This window comes from Schistocerca gregaria, chromosome 2, assembly GCF_023897955.1.
Source record: "Schistocerca gregaria isolate iqSchGreg1 chromosome 2, iqSchGreg1.2, whole genome shotgun sequence".
Taxonomy (NCBI): domain Eukaryota; kingdom Metazoa; phylum Arthropoda; class Insecta; order Orthoptera; family Acrididae; genus Schistocerca; species Schistocerca gregaria.
The window spans coordinates 782618838-782626477 of record NC_064921.1 but is presented as its reverse complement, the minus strand read 5'-3'; the positions used below and the strand labels follow the sequence as shown (position 1 = coordinate 782626477).

Below are 7640 nucleotides of genomic sequence, written 5' to 3'. Positions count from 1 at the left end.
GAATGAACTTCTCTCTATCTAGTATCTAAACAAGTAAACAGCTGAAATGCGCACAGTGGACTCGCAAAGCATCATGGTAAGCGTGACCGTAGAGACATCTAACGGATTGCTTGGCAATTGAGCATCCCTATTTCTGTTAGCTGCAGACGCCTGTGATATTTCCGGCGGAGTCTTGAAAACCTGCAGTTAGTGGAGGGAGATGCGCCCTTGAGACGGAGCACTTGAGACGGAGCTATAGGTCCGGCCTCGAAGCAGGTACATACATGTGTGGACCCTGCGACACGCCACAGTAGCCGAGCAGTTCTTTGCCCACATACGGGCTTTCATCGCTCCCACAGCACCTGGCATTATTTGCTACGTTTCATTACGTCTTTTCTCACCTTTTCAGTATCTCTACAGTTATGGTGAAGGAGTGGAATAATGACCACATAAAAAAACTTATTGAATTGTACCGCGAAAGACCATGTTTGTGGAAAATCACCCATGAACATTACCCCAACAAAAACATAAAAAATCGAGCGTACGCAGAGATTCTTCAAAAACTTTTAGACGATGTTCCAACTGTGGACCAGATTATAATAAAAATGAGGACACAAAATTTGAGATCCACGTACAGAAAGGAGCTAAGGAAGGTGAAGCCCTCTGAAAGACGCGGAGAAGGGGAAGATGAATGATATGAACCATCATTATGGTGAGTGCCAATAAAAAGTTATTTATACAGCATTCATTATTGTACTACGCACGTCTTACATTCATTATTTTACAGGAATTATGAGTTACTGCATTTTACAGAAGACCGAGAATGCCCTCTCCCGAGGTTATCAGAAGGGAAATGAGGAGGGGCTTGTTGTTGTTGATCCAATGCCAGACAGCAGAAATGAAGAAAGTAGAAAACAAAGGAGACAGAAAAACACAATCGAACGATGAGTATTTCATTAAAGTCAGTTTATTTCTGAAATGCACTACAATATGTCCATATACTACCTTTATATCTTCAACCATGTAGCACCTTAAACTACAGATAATCTTGTAGGTAGCTTATTCATAATTAACACATGGGAAAGCGCAAAGTTAAGCTGTTGATTTTATTTATCATTTCATCCTGCCAAGGCACTTTTCCTTATACTGCTCTCAATCGTTTACGGCGTTCACAACAAGTAACTGAGCTACGGTGGCGGGCTCTAGTGGTACAAATTCATTTTCATTGGCATCTCTCCACGAACCAGGCTCTATTGCATGAGTGACTGGATTTTCTCGGTCAACAGCCTGAGGATTGCAGTAGCCTGTGCTCGAACGCATAAAAAATTATGTAAAGTGCACAAAGCAATAATAACATACGGTATTTAACCGTACGAGAATCGATGTTAATGCTTGTGTATAGGAGACGAAACTAGACACAGTCAGCTCAGAAGGATTTCCTACAACATTTCATGCACGTGATAATCTGTAGATGAAAACACTTCGTTCTTGGTTGAGATTCTGCTGAGCCTATGGTTTCAAAATGTTGATATGCAAAGCAGATACTGCGTCTTCGGAAAGTGCGAATGTTATTCCTTCGACCGTCTCTTCCCTGGTTGGTAACTTTAATGTTCCCGATTGTAAGCGTTCATGAAACGTTGTAGCTTCAAAGACACTTCCTGGTTTTTCCACGTCAACAAATACAAACTCCAGTCAGCGTTAACAACAGCCATTAAAACGATACTATAAAACTTGTGATAATTGTAATATAACTCTGCACAATTTCTTGGTTTCGCAATTCTGATGTGTTTCCCAACAATGCATCCCCACAGTTTATCGTGTGCCAATTCTTCGTTAACTTGTGTGCATCTTTTTTCCATTCGTTTTGGTCTGTAATATCTGCAACAGGAAAGGTATTCAAAAGTATGCTTTACAGTCTCATACACGTCTTTCTTTCAGTTTTTCAGAGAACCACAGACGAAGAAGAAGCAAACTAGAGAGACATTGAAAGACTTGGTCATGTTCATGAAAATATGCACTGCAGCCCTCAACAGTCAACCGACAATTGCGGACTACTGTGCTGCACTTGGGAACTATGTTTCGGTAAAAATGCGTAAAATGGACGAAATTCTGCAAATACTTGCTAAGGCGGTAATACAAAAGGTCGTAACTCGGGTAATGAACAATCAACGCACAGATAACACAGATCTGTACGAATCAACAGCTCCACAAGTGTTTGCGTTTCCTCACATCCCGACTACTCACAATTCATCCAGTGCATCTTATGGTTCATCCCATACCGCACAACTGACTTCTTCGTCAAAAGATAGCTACTCCAGTTCCGGGTGTCAGTGAAAAAGTTTACTTATTATTCCGATATATATTGTTTTTCTCTTGTCATTTAGTTGTATTAAAATTTGTATAACATAAATTATTTATCATTGTTTTACATTCGTCAAGAATTTTGTTAATACGTTCCTTCTTGAATAGGTAATCTTTGCCTTTGTATATCAGTATAAGTATGTTCACTGTTCAATAAAAATGCAATTTACTTCAAAATGTCACTAAGTCTTTACGCTTACCTTCATGTATTCATCCTTCAAGATCTCGTAAATCATTCGGCACATTTCGGGAACCACGTATCCCAACGTCTGTGCTGCAATCTTTGTTGTGCATTTTTAATCCTCGGGACTCCGCCCGGTAGCTAAATATCAAAGCTTGGTGGCCAGTCTTTGTTCTGGTGAAATGCTTTCACACATCACAGGGTCTTGTTTCTGTAGCTTCGGGGCCACCATTTCTAAAAATAAAAGACAGCTTTTATGTACAATTTGCTGCGCCAGATGCTACACAGGGTGATTGTTTCTTTACGTATAAAAACTCCTGAAATGTCCTAGATGACGCTGAGATACCGGTAATGTAATAGAAGACACATGGTGTCCCAAATATCGGGAAATACCCCAAAAGTAAATTAGAAACGTTGAACATGTGACGTCACCAGACGACGTACCTCGGCACACGTGCATCTATTGGGCTTGGGCGTGAAGGGAGGATTGAGCGATGCGATAGTCGCATTCGAGCAAAATGTGCAAATTTCGTACACCTTTTATATGTGACCAAGGATGTTGTTGTTGTTGTGGTCTTCAGTCCTGAGACTGATTTGATGCAGCTCTCCATGCTACTCTATCCTGTGCAAGCTTCTTCATCTCCCAGTACCTACTGCAACCTACATCCTTCTGAATCTGCTTAGTGTATTCATCTCTTAGTCTCCCTCTACGATTTTTACCCTCCATGCTGCCCTCCAATGCAAAATTGGTGATCCCTTGATGCCTCAGAACATGTCCTACCAACTGATCCCTTCTTCTGGTCAAGTTGTGTCAGAAACTTCTCTTCTCCCCAATCCTATTCAATACTTCCACATTAGTTATGTGATCCACCCATCTAATCTTCAGCATTCTTCTGTAGCACCACATTTCGAAAGCTTCTATTCTCTTCTTGTCCAAACTATTTATCGTCCATGTTTCACTTCCATACATGGCTACACTCCATACAAATACTTTCAGAAACGACTTCCTGACACTTAAATCTATTCTCGATGTTAACAAATTTCTCTTCTTCAGAAACGCTTTCCTTGCCATTGCCAGTCTACATTTTATGTCCTCTCTACTTCGACCATCATCAGTTATTTTGCTCCCCAAATAGCAAAACTCCTTTACTACTTTAAGTGTCTCATTTCCTAATCTAATTCCTTCTGCATCACTCGACTTAATTCAACTACATTCCATTATCCTCGTTTTGTTTTTGTTGATGTTCATCTTATACCCTCCTTTCAAAACACTGCCCATTCCGTTCAACTGCTCTTCCAAGTCCTTTGCTGTCTCTGACAGAATTACGATGTCATCGGCAAACCTCAAAGTTTTTATTTCTTCTCCATGGATTTTAATACCTACTCCGTATTTTTCTTTTGTTTCCTTCACTGCTTGCTCAATATACAGATTGAATAACATCGGGGAGAGACTACAACCCTGTCTCACTCCCTTTCCAACCGCTGCTTCCCTTTCATGCCCCTTGACTCTTATAACTGCCATCTGGTTTCTGTACAAATTGTAAATATTCTTTCGCTCCCTGTATTTTTCTCCTGCCACCTTTAGAATCTGAAAGAGAGTATTCCAGTCAACATTGTCAAAAGCTTTCTCTAAGTCTACAAATGCTAGAAACGTAGGTTTTCCTTTCCTTAATCGTTCTTCTAAGATAAGTCGTATGGTCAGTATTGCCTCACGTGTTCCAACATATCTACAGAATCCAAACTAATCTTCCCCAAGGTCGGCTTCTACTAGATTTTCCATTTGTCTGTAAAGATTTCGCGTTAGTATTTTGCAGCTGTGACTTATTAAACTGATAGTTCGGTAATTTTCACATCTGTCAACACCTGCTTTCTTTGGGATTGGAATTATTATATTCTTCTTGAAGTCTGAGGGTATTTCGCCTGTTTCATACACCTTGCTCACCAGATGGTAGACTTTTGTCAGGACTGGCTGTCCCAAGGATTACAGTAGTTCCAATGGAATGTTGTCTACTCCTGGGGACTTGTTTCGACTCAGGTCTTCCAGTGCTCTGTCAAACTCTTCACGCAGTATCGTATCTCACTTTTCATCTTCACCTACATCCTCTTCCATTTCCACAATATTGTCCTCAAGTACATCGCCCTTGTATAGACCCTCTATATACTCCTTCCAACTTTCTGCTTTCCCTTCTTTGCTTAGAACTGGGTTTCCATCTAAGCTCTTGATGTTCATACAAGTGGTCCTCTTATCTCCAAAGGTGTCTTTAATTTTCCTGTAGGCAGTATCTATCTTCCCCCTAGTGAGATAAGTCTCTACATCCTTACATTTGTCCTCTAGCCATCCCTGCTTAGCCATTTTGCACTTCCTGTCGATCTCATTTCTGAGACATTTGTATTCCTTTTTGCCTGCTTCATTTACTGCATTTTTATATTTTCTCCTTTCATAAATTAAATTCAATAATTCTTCTGTTACCCAAGCATGTCTACGAGTCCCCGTCTTTCTATCTACTTGATTCTCTGCTGCCTTCATTACTTCGTCCCTCAGAGCTACCCATTCTTCTTCTACTGTATTTCTTTCCCCCCTTCCTGTCAATTGTTCCTTTATGCTCTCCCTGAAACCCTGTACAACCTCTGGTTTAGTCAGTTTATCCAGGTCCCATCTCCTTAAATTCCCACCTTTTTGCAGTTTCTTCAGTTTTAATCTACAGGTCATAACCAATAGATTGTGGTCAGAGGCCACATCTGCCCCTGGAAATGTCTTACAATTTAAAACCTGGTTCCTAAATCACTGTCTTACCATTATACACTCCTGGAAATTGAAATAAGAACACCGTGAATTCCTTGTCCCAGGAAGGGGAAACTTTATTGACACATTGCTGGGGTCAGATACATCACATGATCACACTGACAGAACCACAGGCACATAGACACAGGCAACAGAGCATGCACAATGTCGGCACTAGTACAGTGTATATCCACCTTTCGCAGCAATGCAGGCTGCTATTCTCCCATGGAGACGATCGTAGAGATGCTGGATGTAGTCCTGTGGAACAGCTTGCCATGCCATTTCCACCTGGCGCCTCAGTTGGACCAGCATTCGTGCTGGACGTGCAGACCGCGTGAGACGACGCTTCATCCAGTCCCAAACATGCTCAATGGGGGACAGATCCGGAGATCTTGCTGGCCAGGGTAGTTGACTTACACCTTCTAGAGCACGTTGGGTGGCACAGGATACATGCGGACGTGCATTGTCCTGTTGGAACAGCAAGTTCCCTTGCCGGTCTAGGAATGGTAGAACGATGGGTTCGATGACGGTTTGGATGTACCGTGCACTATTCAGTGTCCCCTCGACGATCACCAGAGGTGTACGGCCAGTGCAGAAGATCGCTCCCCACACCATGATGCCGGGTGTTGGCCCTGTGTGCCTCGGTCGTATGCAGTCCTGATTGTGGCGCTCACCTGCACGCTGCACGGCGCCAAACACGCATACGACCATCATTGGCACCAAGGCAGAAGCGACTCTCATCGCTGAAGACGACACGTCTCCATTCGTCCCTCCATTCACGCCTGTTGCGACACCACTGGAGGCGGGCTGCACGATGTTGGGGCGTGAGCGGAAGACGGCCTAACGGTGTGCGGGACCGTAGCCCAGCTTCATGGAGACGGTTGCGAATGGTCCTCGCCGGTACCCCAGGAGCAACAGTGTCCCTAATTTGCTGGGAAGTGGCGGTGCGGTCCCCTACGGCACTGCGTAGGATCCTACTGTTTTGGCGTGCATCCGTGCGTCGCTGCGGTCCGGTCCCAGGTCGACGGGCACATGCACCTTCCGCCGACCACTGGCGACAACATCGAAGTACTGTGGAGACCTCACGCCCCACGTGTTGAGCAATTCGGCGGTACGTCCACCCGGCCTCCCGCATGCCCACTATACGCCCTCGCTCAAAGTCCGTGAACTGCACATACGATTCACGCCCACGCTGTCGCGGCATGCTACCAGTGTTAAAGACTGCGATGGAGCTCCGTATGCCACGGTAAACTGGCTGACACTGACGGCGGCGGTGCACAAATGCTGCGCTGTTAGCGCCATTCGACGACCAACACTGCGGTTCCTGGTGTGTGCGCTGTGCCGTGCGTGTGATCATTGCTTGTACAGCCCTCTCGCAGTGTCCGGAGCAAGTATGGTGGGTCTGACACACCGGTGTCAGTGTGTTGTTTTTTCCATTTCCAGGAGTGTATAATCTGTCTGAAACCTGTCAGTATCTCCAGGCTTCTTCCATGTATACAGCCTTCTTTTATGATCCTTGAACCAAGTGTTAGCTATGATTAAGTTGTGCTCTGTGCAAAATTCTACCAGGGGGCTTCCTCTTTCATTTCTTTTACCCAGTCCATATTCACCTACTACGTTTCCTTCTCTGCCTTTTCCTACTACCGAATTCCAGTCACCCATGACTATTAAATTATCATCACACTTCACTATCTGAATAATTTATTTTATTTCATCACACATTTCTTCAATTTCTTCGTCATCTGCAGAGCTAGTTGGCATATAAACTTGTACTACTGTAGTAGGTGTGGGCTTCGTATCTATCTTGGCCACAATAATGCGTTCACGATGCTGTTTGTAGTAGCTTACCCGCATTCCTATTTTTCTATTCATTATTGAACCTACTCCTGCATTACCCTTATTTGATTTTGTGTTTATAACCCTGTAGTCACCTGACCAGAAGTCTTGTTCCTCCTGCCACCGAACTTCACTGATTCCCAAGATATCTAACTTTAACCTATCCATTTCCCTTTTTAAATTTTCTAACCTACCTGCCCGATTAAGTGAGCTGACATTCTACGCTCCCATCCGTAGAACGCCAGTTTTCTTTCTCCTGATAACGACATCCTCTCCCTGCCCGGAGATCCGAATGGGGGACTATTTTACCTCCGGAATATTTTACCCAAGAGGATGCCATCATCTTTTAATCATACAGTAAAGCTGCATGCCCTCGGGAAAAATTACAGCTGTAGTTTCCCCTTGCTTTCAGCCGTTCGCAGTACCAGCACAGCAAGGCCGTTTTGGTTATTGACACAAGGCCAGATCAGTCAATCATCCAGACTGTTGCCCCTGCAACTA

General features: G+C 43.7%; 1 long non-coding RNA gene across 1 annotated transcript; it reads left to right on the top strand.

Moving 5' to 3' along the window:
* Nucleotides 1-201: 201 nt before the first annotated feature.
* LOC126335035 (uncharacterized) lies at nucleotides 202-2326 on the top strand. The gene is made up of 3 exons (XR_007564804.1): nucleotides 202-255; nucleotides 389-691; nucleotides 793-2326. It is a non-coding gene; the product is annotated as an uncharacterized LOC126335035 (long non-coding RNA).
* Nucleotides 2327-7640: the final 5314 nt, after the last annotated feature.